At 42.0% G+C, this 17,389-nt stretch overlaps 1 protein-coding gene across 5 annotated transcripts in view; it reads right to left on the reverse strand.

Moving 5' to 3' along the window:
* The window catches only part of MDM4 (MDM4 regulator of p53), a 554,746-nt gene extending 539,818 nt beyond the window's left edge, over positions 1-14,928 (reverse strand). For 3 of the 5 annotated variants that reach the window (XM_085651207.1, XM_085651206.1, XM_085651198.1), the window contains exon 1: positions 14,830-14,928. The gene's annotated coding sequence lies outside the window, so the exon portion shown is untranslated. The remainder of the gene's footprint in view (positions 1-14,829) is intronic. The other 2 variants (XM_085651201.1, XM_085651204.1) reach the window with 2 other exon arrangements.
* Between the last annotated feature and the right edge of the window lie 2,461 nt (positions 14,929-17,389).

Here is a 17,389-nt window from a genome sequence, read left to right on the forward strand (position 1 = left end):
CCCTGCTTGCTGCCAGCTAATGAAGATCGCTGGGTCAGTGAAGCGACCCCTCGGGTCAGCCTTTGACCCCGGACTTGGACTGTTCCCTCTTCCATCTTAGATGTGCTCGTCTATGCCAGTTTGACACTGTGGAACGTGTCAATTACAACTAAGTAGTACACAATGGCTCCTTTCAGAATAGAGCCTTTTCGTCAGGGGCTGTATGTCCGTAAGCTAATATTTTTGATCTCGAACAATAGCGCGTCACCAAATTGAATGTCACAGTCGGGTCATGTGTTATCGTATTCGGACAGGGCAGCGAAAGGGTCCCCAAAATAAACCAGCAAATAAATAGCACCCCCATCCTTTAAAATTAGCATGAAATGATGCTACGTGGTAGTAGTATAGGGTCATGCAAGAAGGTGCTGTAGCGCCTAGAGGCTTATTCAGGGGCACTCACTAGGTTGGAATCTTCTAGAAATTGGGGACTTGCCTAAGGGAATCGGCTGCGGTAATCTAGAGTCCCTCATTAACCCCCCGTTTCTAAGGGGACAATTGCAGTCCGACCTGCAATAGGTTGGTAACTTTGTAACTAAATTTACCAATGCGTGTGGAGTATTGCGGAATTATTGATACCTGTGTAAAAATGATTGATGTGAGGTTACTGAAGCGCTACATTTTTCCCCCTGAACTGCGGCTCAACTCTTCCGACACAGTTGTGGTGTTCTTGTGCTGACGGGCATTGAGCAGTGCGCCCTGCTCAACGGGTTTTGGCATTTAGTTTCTGTAGCCTACCTTTACTAGAAGTAAGGAGGTTAAAGAATGCACTGAAGCCTTTAACGATGACTCAACATCTGTAGCTGAATGCTTTTGATTAGCCGATATGCTGGCTTTGTGGAGTAACAGTTATAAGAAAACTTTTTGAGAAGACTATTGAATCATTAAAAAGTATCGTCGAAAAGCAGAAATTCTAGTGACTATGAATCAGGTGTGAATGCATACAAGTGCGCCAACTTGTAAATCCTTGAGAGCAACGCCGTCTCTAAATGCAACACGCATGGGCAACTTTAAATGTGGCAAGTCTGTGTTGTTGTTGTTTTAAGTGATTGTCATTCTGCGGTGAGGACATTTGAATAGAGTTCGCTCATTTGTATGGCAAAGAGAGAAAGTGATGGAGGGAGAAAGACAGGGAAGCGGGAGACATGTAAAAAGAGCAAAAAGGGGAAGAGAGGGCCGATAGGCAAAGAGCGGGAGAAATGGGGCGAGAAATGGGCAGAGCAAGGCGCTTGGGAGAGCAAGTGAGAGGAAAGCCAGATGGTGCCTCATCGCGCGCTGTAAGGGTGCCACGAAGAAAGCAAGATGGCGGCTCTGCACGTAACCGCAAGCTAGAGCCCAGCAAAAGCGTGTGGTCGGACTTTTAAAAGCCCACTTACTAAATGCCTCGGCCAGAGCAGGGCATTCGCTGGCTCAGGCGAGAACTTGAACTAAAATGGTGTGCGGGACATACATACATTCAATTAATTCTTCGTCATCCTACTTTGAACCAGCACCCAAGACTACACTAACCATGAACCTAAACGGATTATCAATGGACTCGATTTCTTGATCAAATCATGTTGATTATCAAACATTGTTATTACTCTCGGTGTATTGAAAATGTCATGACTGAGGTTTACCGCATTGTTTATATTCATGTTTTGGGCAAATTGTACCTTCAACTAATATCGCATTTAATTGACCATTCTGGGAAGGGTGGGGTATTCAAATTTAAATCATGATTACCTATGTGAACAGTAGAAACGTGAGCAGATCTACCAATAGATAGTTTGGGGGAATTATGGGAGTTGTATGCTAGGGAAGGTAAGATCAAGAAGAGTTAAGCAGCCACTCAGGTGAGTGTAATCATGATGAGGGTTACAAAACGATCGTATCACGTGGTAAGGTGAAAGGGACGTAATCTTCACAGAATAGACGGAAGGAGCAGCATTTGCAACTGTTCAAAGTAAGATCAGCGGCACGTTAATGTTTTTGCACTAACTAGAGGCCATAAGCAGCGTTGAACACCAAGATTAATGCTTTGTTTTTAGACGGTTGGTAACTCCTTTGGAGTGATGATAGATTAGCATATCAGGGGCAAAATTGTGATAATGTGCTGAATACCTCTTTAGCGGGAAAGCGTTATAGTTGGGAGCATTAAGATCGGTTATTTACATGGATACAACATTGTTGTTTAAATGTTAGTTAGGTGGAAATTCATACACTATTGTAACAGCATTTATTTGATTCTTAACTTTACAGATACAAACCCCTGACGAAGGGCAGAAGGTGCCCGAAATGCATTGGGTTAAACATTTTGTATTTCTTACAAGAAACTGGGATTCTAACATGCAGTATCAAAGGCGATTGAGCATAATACAAGCATTTGAATATTGGAAATCACCGGTTTCACAATTTGCACAAAAGAACAATAAAATGAGGATTTTACAACTAAACGTGGTGAAGCTTTGAATGAAATTGATTTACGATGATCTTTATCATCTTTACACGGTGTGAGCATCTCGGGACTGATATTTCCTATATCAGCAATCTTAGAGACCTAAAAAGCGCCATAGGAAACAAACATATGTGTTTTTCAACCTAGCAATGTGGCGTAGCTTACAAAGCTGCCGACCTTGTGCCTAGGGAACCAGGTGCGAATCTCAGCATCTGCTCTACCAAAAACCTGCCAATTGTAATCAATAAAATAAAACTCATAACAAATCAGTTAAAAAAAAAAAAAAAACAATGGCAATTCAAAACCAAGTAGAAACTGAAACAAACGGTGCTGGAGCAATTCAAAGAAAACAAGCCGGCCACGATGTAAACAGAATACGAGAGGGGAAAGTGCCCCAACAGGCGCCCTTGGAACGAATCTGAGGAGCAGGAAACCAAGAAATGCGAATGCCGAGTCTGTTAGGCGGGAGGAGAAAAGTCAACCAAAATAAGAAGCGCCCGCCATTGCGGATGCTAGGTTTCAGCGAGTGCTGCATACATTAATTAAGTTAATAGTTCTCCCAACTGCTAATGAAATCTACTGAGTAAGGACATATGCAAGAGGGGCTGTTCTTATGGGAGGTAACAACAGGAGAAAAGAAGGTACTAAGGAAGGACTACTAAGCCTATTCATAAATCAAAAGTCATCATTTACAAAGGACATGAAGAGGAGCCAATTGTAAAGATGGGCAGAGCTTAATGCCCATCTGAATACAACATGCCTCGAAGAGACAACGCAAGCGCTGCCTAGGCGAGACCTAAAAAGCTTCTGTAGGTGGGTCACACACAAAATCAGAGCAAGGCAACAGACTGACAGGAAAGCCATCCAATTTTGAACAAGGATTGACTGTAGAGTATGATCTGCATTTCTGTCTCTGACAGATAGCTGGCACAATCTGTAGCAAAACTGCAATAACCAGCAGCTAGTTAGCCGTCTTTGATCCCTGCACATTCCCGATCATTGCTCCACACATCATCCCAAATATTTTCAGTTTTCCACTCTTCAGCTATCCAGATTCCTCTTTCCTGGCTCACTACTATCATTTTACCCACATCAAAAACCTCCTGCCTCAGTTCATCCTACAGAGGATTTCAAGAGTGTATATAGTACAGGACAAGTATTGCACCATATAACTACACATAACTAGCCTGCACTCTTATTACTGGGCTCCAGAGCGATCATAAACAAGATGGAACCCTTTAATGCGGAGATATTTACAAAGAAAATTCTTAATCAACATTAAAGCTGTTCAATACTTCATCCTGTTGGATTTTACTTAATTATATGCGAGGCAAAGAAAAATTAGAAACGTACTCCTGTGTAAAATGTATCTATGCTTAAAAATGACCTAAACAATTCATTGAGCAATGTTGCTATGGTTTTTCTTTGAGCCGTTATCAATTTTTCCTTTCCCCAGATTCCCCAAACTTCAAATCATACGACCAAAGCATATAACTGGCTTTAACAAAGTATCTCAATTTTACGTTTTGAAAATTCAACAGACAGTCCATTGTCTCACAGCATCCGCCTCACATGATGATCTTAAGAAGCCCCTCGCATTAGACTTCTGAGCACTGGTGCAGCCAAGGCACGTACAGTTTTATCCTTTATTTTCACCATCTAAAACATTCTTGCAAGCCAATTTGTAGAATATAGATCATTTTAATGGAACAATCTCATTTCAGCATCAAACCAGAAGCAGCTCATCCCAGAACTGGCTCCAAGTGTAAGTTTTGACCACTCATACATACATTTTTATTTCAGAACACCCAGCAAACAGCACAAGGAAACAGCAACATAAAAAAGCTACTTATCTACATCGGCATGACCGCACACATCAAGCAGGAGTGGGGGATAACCATGAGGCATGTTGGAAATTGGACCATGAGCCACATTACCGAGAATTAGAGGGGCATAAAGATGTCAGAATGGTTCTAGTGTCAAATTAATAAGATATAAATATTCTGTAGTGCAGACTCTGTGCCTCTGCAAGGCCTGAAGAGTGATTTCCGTTTATGAAGATGGTTGTTTTACATGTATTGTGGAATTGTTTTGCGATTTATTTTTCTAAGATTTTCCTTATAAAAGGTAACTTTGAATTTGGTTTGTAATAGGCTACTATCATAGGTTCTTCTAGTGGCATCTTTAGCAAAGCATTGATAACCTACTGTTTCAACTGTAGCAGAGACGCATTGACCAAGTGAGTAACATCCGGGACAAAGGTGAAGAATTTGTTGATCCAATGTGCTAAGCAATCCTAGGCTAAACTGTTTGGAGGCTTTTGTGTTTTTGACAACCTCTAGAACTTGGTTCAAGTTTATTGGCTTGTAATTGATGAACCTAGGTTGGGGGGGCAAAAAGGGATAGTTGACACTAATTTATGATTGACACCCACCCCGAGTTCTGTGAGTTTATCAACAAAATGCTGTTTGAAAGCTATAGGTTTATTTGTCAGGCTATCTGGGTTGGAGATTCCCACAACATTTTTTTTCAAAGTAGGATGAAACTTCAACAAACGAATAAAGACACCATATCACATGCTTTGAGTACTTCAACAAGAAGTACCAGGCATAAAAATAATACAGCACAATGACCTTTTATAACTCCATCAACTGAATAATTCAAAACCTCACCTATTAAGCAACATAATCACACACATGTCTTACTGTCACTTGCTGGTCATTTTCCACATAAGATTGCATGATGGAAGATAAAGGTAACATACTGATTTTAGAGGTGTATTTTGATTTGCACTGTAGGCACTACTTTCTTACTGTCAACATTGAAGAAACTTTCAGGGATTTGTTTATGATTCAAAATTGGAGTACTTGCTGTGCAAGATTAAAAAAGAATTAAGAAAACATTTTTTTTAAAAATCAAGGCAGCTTCAGAAAAACTGTATGTATAAACTCAATGAGGTGTAAACTGTTTTCAGCGACGAGCAGCATTCATTTATTTGGCGCTTTGTTTTTGGTGTTTTTGACATTTAATAATTTGGCCATGGGGTGACAAATGCGGGATGGGATGCATCTGTGTAATATAACTCCTAATAATACGGTACAATGCTAGAAAGCTTTCAGCATTTTTACTTATTTAATATTCATCCCCTGTGGCGATGTCTTAATAGTTATACAGCAATAAAATATTACTAAAATAATACATGGCAGGTATGACCTGGTCCATTAAACAGTTTTTCTGCAGCCACTGTGATTTCATGGAAGCTATATGATGCAATATCGAGACCTTGCTCCAAACCCCTTCTAATCTGTACTGGATTTGTGGTGTTATACTCAGCCATTCTCTACAACCACTGTGGCTTCAAAGCCTTTGCAACAGGAACAAGCAGTTCTTAGGAATCTGTAAGCTAAGGGAATATGGAAGTCAAAACTGTGTTCTTCAAATACACAGGAGATCCAGTTACTGCTTTGCTGGAATCAAGCAAAATCGGTCCATCAACTACATACAGATCAAGTGGAGCTCACTAGTAGAGAGTATTCCAATAGGCGAGTCTCACACTTGGGTTGAGTCTCACACTTTGAAGTACAGACTCACTCTGCAAGAAAAGCCTGTCACTAAGAGAAAATCACCTAATTAGGAGATACTCCAATTCGTTGGACCACTAAGTTGCTCAAAGGGAGTGACAGACACTCTTTAAGCAAGGAGTAAGTGGCACACCTTGGCATCCTTTCTAGCTTTTGGCCCTTTGGTAATTTTCCAGACAGAATCCGAATTTTGACCCCAAAAAATCTCAGCTCCAACGTCTGCAAATGCTTCAACCTTGAGATTTTTGTTCCTGGGACACTCGTCGCATCAATTGTTACAAAGGCAGAAAGGAACTCTATTTGTGACAGTTGGGGGGGGGGGGGTGGGAAGAGGGGAAATAGAGCACCTTGCAGGGTTCATAAGAGTTTCTTTGGGGCTACACTATGACATGTTTGCAGAAGGGGCTCAAAGTGTACGTCAGTCTAGCACATTGGGTGATACCCTATAGCCCCAAAAAGGTGTGCGATCTCCTGCCTCCATTACCAATATTCATGAAACAGACAGGTTGTTAGGAGTTTACAAAAATAATTGCACAGCGAATGTTTATATAAACAGAACATGGGTTTAAACATGAATGCACTTACAGTTGTTTAATACGTGCTTTCTAACAGATACTGTGCTATGTGGCCAACCTCCCAAAAATTCCCCCTCCCTTTCAGGTGCCCACAAGCCAAATCTATCAACACTTACCCCCACAACTTGAAGATACCACCAATCGCCCTTTCAGCCTTCTATTACCACTCCATCTTCAAAGATCAAAATCATGTTGCGATGAAAGTGGAAGTTGTACAGGACATTCTAGAAGTGCAGGAAGGGCTCCTCATGTAAACTTAAAATAGCAGTAGTATCTGGGATCTTAGGAAACGTATTGGGCTGATATGGGGAAGAGGGCAAACTAAGAGTACTGAAGATTAGCATGGGGTGGGCTGAATCATTTTCATGTGAGGCAGCATTGTAGTGAACCCTTAGTCTCTCATCTTTGCAAGTACAGGGCCTAGCTATGGTCCCAGTCATGACCCAAATAGAGCCCTCAAAATGTTACCCATCTGCCTTTGGGAAGCCGAGAAGGGCTTCAGACATGTATCTGCTCAAAATTATGTTCTCCTTTGGCCTAGCAGGTGTAGATGGAATCTGTACCCTTTAAGATTGAGCGGTTTCAGTTTGGACAATCAATTTTGACTGCTCCTCTACAACTTTACTCGCTCATGAGATAAATGTGTAGAGCAGTAGGCAGTACACTAGAATTTTTTACATGGATACTGTGCACCTCACCAACCCCATTCAAAATTATCGCCATGTGGTACAGTGGATCTTCTCCGATTTCCCAAATTTGGAGTAACCACACACAGACGTCTGCATATTTTAGATCCCTGCCACCTTATCCCCAACTGCACTTTCAATACCACAGACCAATCAGGAAGATCCAAACTCCATTCCCTGCCTCTAGCATAACAGAAACAACATAACATTATGTGGGCTCAGCAGCGTAAATTATAACTGCAAGCTAATCACAATAATGTTTGGTGGGCCTTTGTCTCACACCTCCTACTTCATCAAACTTCAAGGTACTGCACCCTACCCTGGATAAGCGATCCTCTTGGGTCCTCATGCAAGACACCAAAACTCTTTCCAAATAGAACAACACTGTCAACTATGCACACCTCCCATATTCTACTGTACTAAACATATAAAAATATGGCTTGCCACCACACAACGGAGTTCGTAGTGCTATATAAATACTACAAAGCAATACAACCCACTTTATTTGGGCTGCACACCTTAGGCAAGAAATGTCTCTTTAAAAGCAAACCCTGGAAGCACCACTGGGGTGGATCTGCTACTTTCCCACCCCCTCATCCTCCAGGAACCATCCAATACATCTGGAAAAACAACCCCAATACATCTGGAAAAACAAGCAAATGCAATGGTCTCAGCATTGTTATAGTTAGAGCTATTGGCATTGCTCATGACATTATTTTTATGTTTTTGTTTTAAAAACATTTAACCTCTTCAGTGCCCATGACGAGATAGTCTCGTCATGGAGCACGGTTGCGCTGTGCCCAAGACGAGACTATCTCGTCATGAACCCCACCCACTAGTGCAACGCCCGGCACAGGAGGGGGAAAGGGCGTGGCACTGAAGGGGTTAAAGAAACGGCATTGTTATTTACAATGTCAATAGCTTAATCACTCTCAAATGCGAGACCTATTGCATTTGCACCCACACAGCCACACACACAAAGCCACCCACACACACAGAGCCACCCACACACACAGAGCCACTCACATAGAGCAACCCACACACAAATAGAGCCACCCACAGAGCCACCTACACACAGTTACCCACACACAGACAGAGCCACCACAGTGAAAGTGAGTTAGTGAGATAGAAAGAGTGAGGTAGAGAGATAGAGAGTGAGTGATGTAGCGAGTTAGAGAGAGTGAAGTTGTGAAATAGAGAGTGAGGTAGTGAGAGAGTGAGGTAGTGATCTTTTTAGAGAGAGAAGTAGTGAGATAGTGAGGTAGTGATATAGATAGAGGGGAGTAGTGATGTATAGAGAGTTATGTAGTGAGAGAGAGTGAGGTAGTGAAAGAGTGAGTTAGTGAGAGAGTGAGAGGTATTTTCTGATGTACTGAGATGGAAACAGTGAGTGATGTTGTGAGGTAGTGAGATAGAGAAAGATTGAGGTAGTGAAAGAGAGAGCCTTTGTCATAAACAAATCAAATAGACATTGAACAGCGACAATAGTTGTGGAAGCCTCTTCAAAATGTAGGCTGTACTTAACATCTGCAACGTTTCAACTCGATCAAAAAACAAATTCTGAAGCCAAACGATGGATAGACAATCCCTGAAAAAGGACCTCACCACTCAAGATCTGAAGAGTTAAAACTGGGTGGACAAGCTGAGGGCAGAAATCCTTTTTTTAATTTTAATTTATATTTTGTTACTCGCAGACTATGTGGTTACATAATCCAGGTATGTATATTAAATCACTAGTGGTAGAATCAGTATTCCAAGATGATACGGACAACTTCCTGACAGGACCTCGCTCCGTGTGAGTGCACATTGGGTTTGGACGCAGCACTGCAGGAGTGTGGCAGGTAAATGAAGTGGCAGGAAGGGAAAGTGAGAGCGATTCCAGAAGGAGGGATAGTAAATTAAGAAGGAGAGGAGGAATCCAGACTAGCAGAATGACGGCCAGGAGAAAGTGACTGGGAATATTAAAGGGGAGCAGGCTGACAAGAGGAAGAGGTAAGGGCAGAGAGACCCCCAGAGACGGTGATTGGAAACTCACAAAGGAAAAAAATACAGGGGTGTATGTTGCAAAAAAACAACACAGCAAGACAATGAACCTCGACGAAGAAGCCCGGTGTGATGAAGGAGGAGGGGGAGGAACGTGGAAATGATGGAGTTCTCTCGAGCCTCAATTTCAATACACAACTAAGGAAAAAGGAGTCGGGTGGGGGGGGGGGGGGGGGGGGGGGGTGTGGAATAACGCAGCATGCACCAAATCAGAAGTGTGAAACCTGCAGATGTTGGTGCTGCTGTGCCAAAGATAAACCTAACATTTGAGAAGCTTTAGAAATAGCCTTGCTCAGTGCAGTTTCTTCTGCAATTTTTGTGATCTATCAATTTAAAAAGTAAAAATGAGAACATTTCTAAAGTAGTGCTCGAAGCGTGACTGTAAATCACCCACACGTTTATTCTTTAATATAGTCTCATACTGATACAATTAATATGCTACACACACAGTGACTCTATACCAATGTATATATCTTCTGTACAAGATATGTATTACACCCGTTATTTATAGGTGTATGGTGCGATAAGTTACTAAGACCGGATATTCGATTTTGTGCCCCCAAAAAATACAGGTTCATACAAATACTATTTTGCAACTCTACTCTTAACCATGCAAATAATAAATTGCCGCTTTGCGAAAAATGTGACATAAGCATAAATCGCCTGAAAATAACCAGTGGAATTAAAGTTCTCCAATCAAAAGGATGGTAAAGAAACTGCTCTGGAAGGAACAAGTACACGAAAAGGAAGTAAAGATATCTAATCGGAAGCACCAAATTATATTTACAATAAAGCAAACCAAATGTGAACAATACAACTCAAACGCGACTGCTACTGTTTCTGTCCTAAACATCCCACGTGGGTATGGTTAGCAAATGAGTGTCTAAAGCAGTCCTGGCTTTCCTTTTGAAATCTATACTATCTAGTCAGATACCACGAAAACACGACTTTTTTTTTGCATCTTTATATAGCGCGAACTCGACCCGAAGGTTTTGGAGCGCTTTACATAGCACCGTATTTACATTACACATTCAGGCACAGGGAGACTAAGTGATTTGCCCAGAATCACAGGATGTGGACGAGACCTCGAGGCTCGAACCCTGGTTTCCTGCACCAGGAGGCGGCAGCGCAGCCGACGGACCACATCCTCTCCCTATGACATGGTTGCGTTCAGGAGAAAGGGTGGCCACTCTACTCATGGGTATTTCATGGCGTTAAACAGCAGGGTGGTGCTAATCTCACCTGGTTTCTAACACCACGGTGGGCGGTTGCCATTAATCTGGTGGGATTCCCGCCATGGATTCACAAGGAGCAGAAAACCACCGCCGGGAACTCTATGGCTCCTGTATGTTCAGTGACGCCGCTCTTGCGTGCCAAGCCTCGGTTTGAAATAATTCACAGAGTCGAAACAATGTGTAAACTGTATGCACCAGTGAAATTGCTTCCGGTAGTGTGTGGCTAAAAAAAAAAAAAAAAAAAACACACACTGCCGGGTTGGACGAAGCTCACAAGACGGCCGTCTAAGAAAAGACATCAGAACTCCATTTGAACCGAAACGGAAATATTGCTACTTTAAAACCACTGTGTTGTTTTTTTTTTTTATTGCATAATTTATATTGCGTGAACTCGACCTGAAGCTATTGAAAGGCTTTACACGAGCACCGTATTTACATTACACATGCAGGCACGGGGAGAGTATGTGATTTGCCCAGAATCACAGGATGTGGACGCGACCCCGAGGCTCGAACCTTGGTTTCTAACACAAAAGTCGGCAGTGCAGCCAACGTACCACATCCCCTCCCAAGAGCCAAATACACAAAGGAGGCAGGGCAGAGTGACAACGTTTGTTTGACATGGAAGATAGACCAATGAAGCAAGCGAATTTCGAGCTAGATACGTTTGGCCATTTAAAGACCACAAAATGTCCACGTTCAGTTATAGAAAGGTATAGTGCTGTTAGGGAAGAAACGACCACAGATATGGGTTCTACTGCAAATGGTGTTAAGGAGTCAACATGAAGCATACGTTCCTCATAGAATAGTGTACACGCAGCGCATCCCCTCCAGTTAAATATTACAACGATACGAATGACAGCATAACTGACAAGGAACATTTTGAACACATAACAAAAGCAAGAAACGCCTATAAAAGAAAATACATATGTTCTCAGAGTCCTAAAAAATAACCTTTAAACAAGCCCACGACTGCCTTTCTCCGAGGCGAAGCAGAAACGCCTCGGAGAAACGCAGCGGCGGTTTTCAGATTCAGGGGTGTGGCTAAAAAGTGTAAAGAACAGCACGGAACACGCCCCCGAATCTGAAAAAGACGGAGCCTATTTGGAGGGACGGCTCTCTCCTCCAACGGCTGGCCTCCGTTTAGGAAGCCAGCCAATGGAGGAGAGCCAAAAAGAGAGGCGGGCTAAAGAGCCACTCTCAGAAACATAAGATCTCCGGACTTCCGGTTCTGCCTTCGGCAGACCGGATGGTCCCTCGACCTAACAACCCACCCCCAAAATGAAACTGAAAGCTACAGGATATGCCCAGCACATCAACATTCAAGAATAGAGAAGGTTGAGATTTAGGAAATTAATCAGGGAACTGTAATTTTCGCATTAACATGCATAGAAGAGAAAAAAAGGTTTTAAGCCAGTTGAAGGTAAGATAATGTCATTTTGGAGATATAAAGACCGAGCAGGGGTGTGGAATTTAATCAAATATGTACTGGTTCATGTGGCAAGTTGCTTCATAAATCTACTCGGCCTGTAAAAAAATTCACTTGGCCCTTTCGTGCCGTGTAGTGCGGTGACAAATTATTGCAGCAATCTCTTTATGCAAGATCTTTGATATAGCTTCTGATTATGCCAGGACTAATATCATAGTAGGGTTTCAATACTAGCAATTCCCTTAGTTTGCTGCAATTCCACAGATCTACATACTGGAGCTGAAGGAAGTGGTAAGCAATAGTTTCAGGACTGGAATGCCTTTTTGGGCCTGTGCAAACCTACTAACTTACACGTTTTTTTTTTTTAGGGTTTTCACCAGCTCTTCTTTAATCTTTTCCCAATACTGAGAAAGGTTGGAAATTTACTCCTGACAATGGCAGACGTAAAACGTCTTCAAGGGTTGGGAAAGAAGTGATTGAAATGAAAGTGAACTTGCATCGCGATAAAACTGGTTTGAATGAGTGACTGTAAAGAAGTATTATATGATGATGTCGTAACAACTGCAGATCTGAATTGTTATGTTATTTAATTCATTAAAATAAAAAACTGTGAGAAGAAAAAAAAAAAGAAAGTGAACTTGCAAACACCCAGATTTTTACATGAGCAGATCTACACATGCTTATTTGCTTGTGCTAAAATGCAGTTCACAAATATTTTTTCTAGGAGTGAGATTTCTTGACCTACTTCTGTAAATTCATGAAAGCCGCAAATCTGCGCTAATGCAAGGACATATACCATGGATGGACTTATGAAATGTCTTTAATAATTGGGCCCCTAATTATGTCTGGAGTTAACTAAAACCCCTTGTGTTTATCAAAATTCTAACTTACTTTATCTATTCATTGGCTGGCTTCACTACGAGTGACAACATTCTGCTCTTTCTCAAAGAGCATACTGGCACACTGAGTAGTTTAGCGGCAGTGTGGTTTTTTAGACCAATTGTTTTTTTTGCTTTCGGCCAATGTTTGTTATAATGGTGAGGGCCTGGCAACTCCAACGTCAATATGTCAAAACAAGATATGCATTGACAAAATTAAAAGGCTGACCACCAATTTCAGACCTACTGACTTTGCCAATGCTGGTTTATTTTTAAGTTTCCTATAATCTTCATGAAACTGTTTACACCGATTTTCCATTAGGAATATTTTTGGGAAATACTAGCATGCATCAAAACATTTTATAAATGATGCTGCAAAGATTTGGTACATAAAATTTTACAGTAGTTAAGCAAAAGAAAAATGTCTCATATTGCTTTCTAGCTTCTGCAAATATTTGCATCTACTCCGAGAGCATTCTGGAAGCATTATACATAGCCTCATATTGCTAAACTTAGAAAAGGGGAGTACACATGTTTATACTGGAACCGCTATCAGGAGTGCAGTCCGAGCTTACAACAACATTTCCTTAGAATGCTCACCCTAATAATAAAGAATTAATGAGCCATAAATGCAAATTCAAACAGCATTACCAAATAAAAACAAATATTACATTAACTGGAGACAATGCCCTTCCCTGATCCATAATGTGGTACTGTAAACTGCCAACCAAAGGGTCGGTGCTGCTGGGGGTTGGGCCTACTTGTTCAAAGGACATAATACACATGAAAACTTGTTGTGGTTGACCCCAAACAATATTTCTTGAGTGTCGGGCTATAGGAATTTCACTCCCCTGATGACAATTGTCATAGAAAGCGTCTATTTGATAGTCCCAAAATGATTATGTATGTGTGCACTAAAGAAATGCCTTCAACTTAACGAAACTCTTGCGGATAAACAAAAAATGCCCTCACTAATCAAAGTAACAAATTAAATGTCCAAATAAGAGTGTTTTGTTTCCGTATTCTTTTATTGGATTCACAAGAACTTTCTTGAGTCCATATTTCTTTACATCACTTCATGCACAGAGGTAGCGCTTCTTAGTCGCCACAGATGGCATATACACGGATAACAGCCAACACGTGTTTCGCCCTAGGGGCATAATCGATTCGGACTTCCTCAGGGCTTAGACGTATTAGAAGAAATCTCCACCTCTTTTGTTTATAGCAAAATAAAAACTCCTCCGTAATCTGTGCCATGTAACAGATTACTCTTTGGTGCTGTGGATAATTAAAAAGTATTTCGATTACGTGACCTGATATTACAGAGTTGTTTTTTTATATGAACAAAGGAGGAGGAGGAGGAGATTTCTTATGGACTCAAGGAAAGACTTGTGGATCCAATAAAAGACAACTAAACAATACAACTCCTATTGGGAATGAAATAGAATAAGGGCGCACAAATACCTAAAGGCTTAAATTAGAGCGATCGGGACTATTTTTGTGTATTTTAAAAGCCCTTGGGTTATTTGGGTTGTGAGTGAGGTGGCCACCTCTTGCCCTAGAGCATCGAATTGTGCTTTCCATTTTTACACCAGGTTAGCCCGACACGTTAAGAAGAGCGCCCGCGTGCCTGTCTACCGTTTTTGATTAGCACTTATGGATAAACCTCATCACAGCCTCTAAGCCGGCATCCTATACCTTAAAATACAAGTACTTCTTACTTCCGGTGTTCCGAGTGTCATTATTTGCTGAAAAGCAGACAGACTACTGGCTGCGATTTGCACCATCTGGAGACTAGGCACAGTTCACTTCCAAGCCCTTAAAGCATGTTAGAACAAATTCCACTACCACAAGCCACTCCGTCACCTCCCACCTAGCCTGCTGTAGGAATGACCTTTGACGAAACCTCAAATTCTCCTATCAGCTACTTACGCAGACCGTCCAAGCAGGCTCTCTAATGTCCGTCGTCCATACGTGATCTTCTAACGGACGCTATTAAAAGTAAATGTTAGCACTTCCGGGTCTCATAACAACCAATCCCTTAGCTGAACATATTCTGAAATACGTCTAGGAGTGGGCGGCACTAATGGTGTATAAAATGGCCTATGAGCGTGGAGTGCGCCTCAGCCAATCCTAGTAACCCATACACAACATCCAAGTGGTGACAGGCAGTGACAGACGCGTCCATTCCCCGTACCGCTCTTCGATAGTCGGTGGGAACTGCAGTGTGGCGGTTGCTGGGGTTGGAAAGGCTGCTCGCCCTTTCAAGTTTGAGTTAAGCACGGACCGAGCAGTGACTGCTGCTCTCGGGTCGAAACTGCCAGGCTAGGCTGCTGGCGTTGCTGTTCTGGATAGAATGAAAGGCTGGAGGAGGCAGGAAGGCGCCTTATACTGCTCCTAATACAGTGTTGTCCGGGTGAGCCAAGTTTTTATCTGGTCAGTGTATTCACGACCGGCAGTGGGACAGGTGCTTTTCGATGCTGCCCACGTTCCTGGGGCCCTTCAGGGTACAGAGTGACAGTGTTTTAAGGCACGTGCGGCTTTTCTGGAATTTGCCGCCGTTTCTTATGTGACCCCGATTACATTCGTACCCTGCTTTTTACATTGCCACCTCCCTGGCATGTCCAACAGCATGTCAAGCCTTTGAGACATGACTACCTGGGTAGGCCGCTAACTCGACTACCATGCACTTGACATTCTGTATGACACCCGTTCACAGCCTGGTCGAGTGCTTCACGACACCACGCACGTGCAGGTGTCATTCTGTATTGCACTAGTACACCAGACAGATTTTTTCAGAGTCGAAAATGTTTTATAGGAATACTTCGGCGCTGGTAAGCGACGCGTAAATATTATTCTTGCATTAAAAACTGAGCCATGTTTTGCCCTATTTCTTTCTTTGTCAAGACATTTAAGACCGACGGATATTTTGATAATTGGAAAAATAGTCTCTAATGTTCGAATTTTAATTGGCGGTGAACCGGCAGTTTTAGTAACCAGAATCTCGTGAAGGGCTAATATCGTAAAGTCCTTCATGTTTGTAGTAAGTGATAATCCGTTCCAGCTGCTACAATAAGTCAATTTTGCATTTGAATTTGCTACCTCCATTTGCTAAATTCATATTCATTGCCTTCAAACATTTTATTCACTTTTTCCAGTCTTCGCTTTATTTACGATGCTCATTTCTGAGACCCCTAAATAGTTAATCAGATTTGATTCATGTTCTACTTTTAGAGGGCTGACGTTTTTCCATTTGCACCAGGGATTTTGTTGGGTTTTTTTTATACGTAAGGGTGGAGGCTGCTGAGAATGGCCATGCTAATTCCACCCCTGCCCTCCCAAAAATGCCACAGCCTTTCTGCCTCCCCCGGGAGGTAGATGTGGCAGTAGCACCTTATCTGCCCCCCGTGGGGTGGCAGAAAGCCCACTAGGCACCAGAGATATGTTTATGGGCATGCCAGTGAGAAACCCCATAGGCGAGGGTAACTTTTTTCTTTATTTTTGGCACACATTTTGGCTGTTTCAGTGATCTTTTTATTCTCATCTGCCCCCAGGCTGGGTGTACCGGTGAAGGAAAGCAGAGCAAGCGGTCTTTAGAAATGCAGCTTCTTTATTGTGGAAGAATAAGTAATGATACAAAGTATCAGGACCCACAGCGTAACAGCCTGTTCACGCAGGAGCTCCAAGACTGGAAAGAAACCAAGGTGGATTCTAGAATATAGAATGAGAGAAAGAGCAAAGGAAAGAGACAAAGGGCAAAGAGTAGAAATAGAGAAAAGAGGATAACGACATTACACATCTTCCCCTTTTACGGAGAAATTATGACAATCTCTGCAAGAAGGAAAAGTAGTAATGGGAGGAGTAACAACGGAAACATCATTTTGGGAAGAAGATACAGGCATGCCTGAAGATACAACACATCTATTAATAGTGGTAGCAGAAGCATTGGAGCAACTTACATTGATATTAGGTGTTTCAAACAAGATGGAATCCTCTGAACCAGAAGTTACAGCAGTTTTCATGTGAATGATAGCTTGTTCATTGGAGATAGGAACAAGTCTACTCTTGTTCCACCATCCTCCGTCTTGTAACAAACAAGCACTTAGTCCAACTTTCACAATCTTGCAAGGAGAAGTAAAAGCAGATTCTCTTTTTTTAACACAAAAAGTTTTCTTGACCAGCACCCAAGAACCAGCAACAAAGTCCTTAATCTGAACATGTTTGCGATCAAAATAATCCTTTTGCTTATTTTGTGCTAAAGAGACAGATTGGCGTAAAATGGCATCCTTACTTCTACTTGAATTGTTGGAAAGTGAAGAATGTCGCTCCAACCAAGAAGGTAGGAGTTTAGTGCGGCATTTCCTGCCTCTCAACAACTCAAAAGGAGTGAAACCAGTAGTGAAATTAGGTGAATTATGATAAGCATTGATCTTGTCTTTAAGAAAAAGACTGAAATCCAATCCAGAAGAAAGAGCAGTTTGAATGCCCTCTG

This window comes from Triturus cristatus, chromosome 1_1, assembly GCF_964204655.1.
Source record: "Triturus cristatus chromosome 1_1, aTriCri1.1, whole genome shotgun sequence".
Taxonomy (NCBI): domain Eukaryota; kingdom Metazoa; phylum Chordata; class Amphibia; order Caudata; family Salamandridae; genus Triturus; species Triturus cristatus.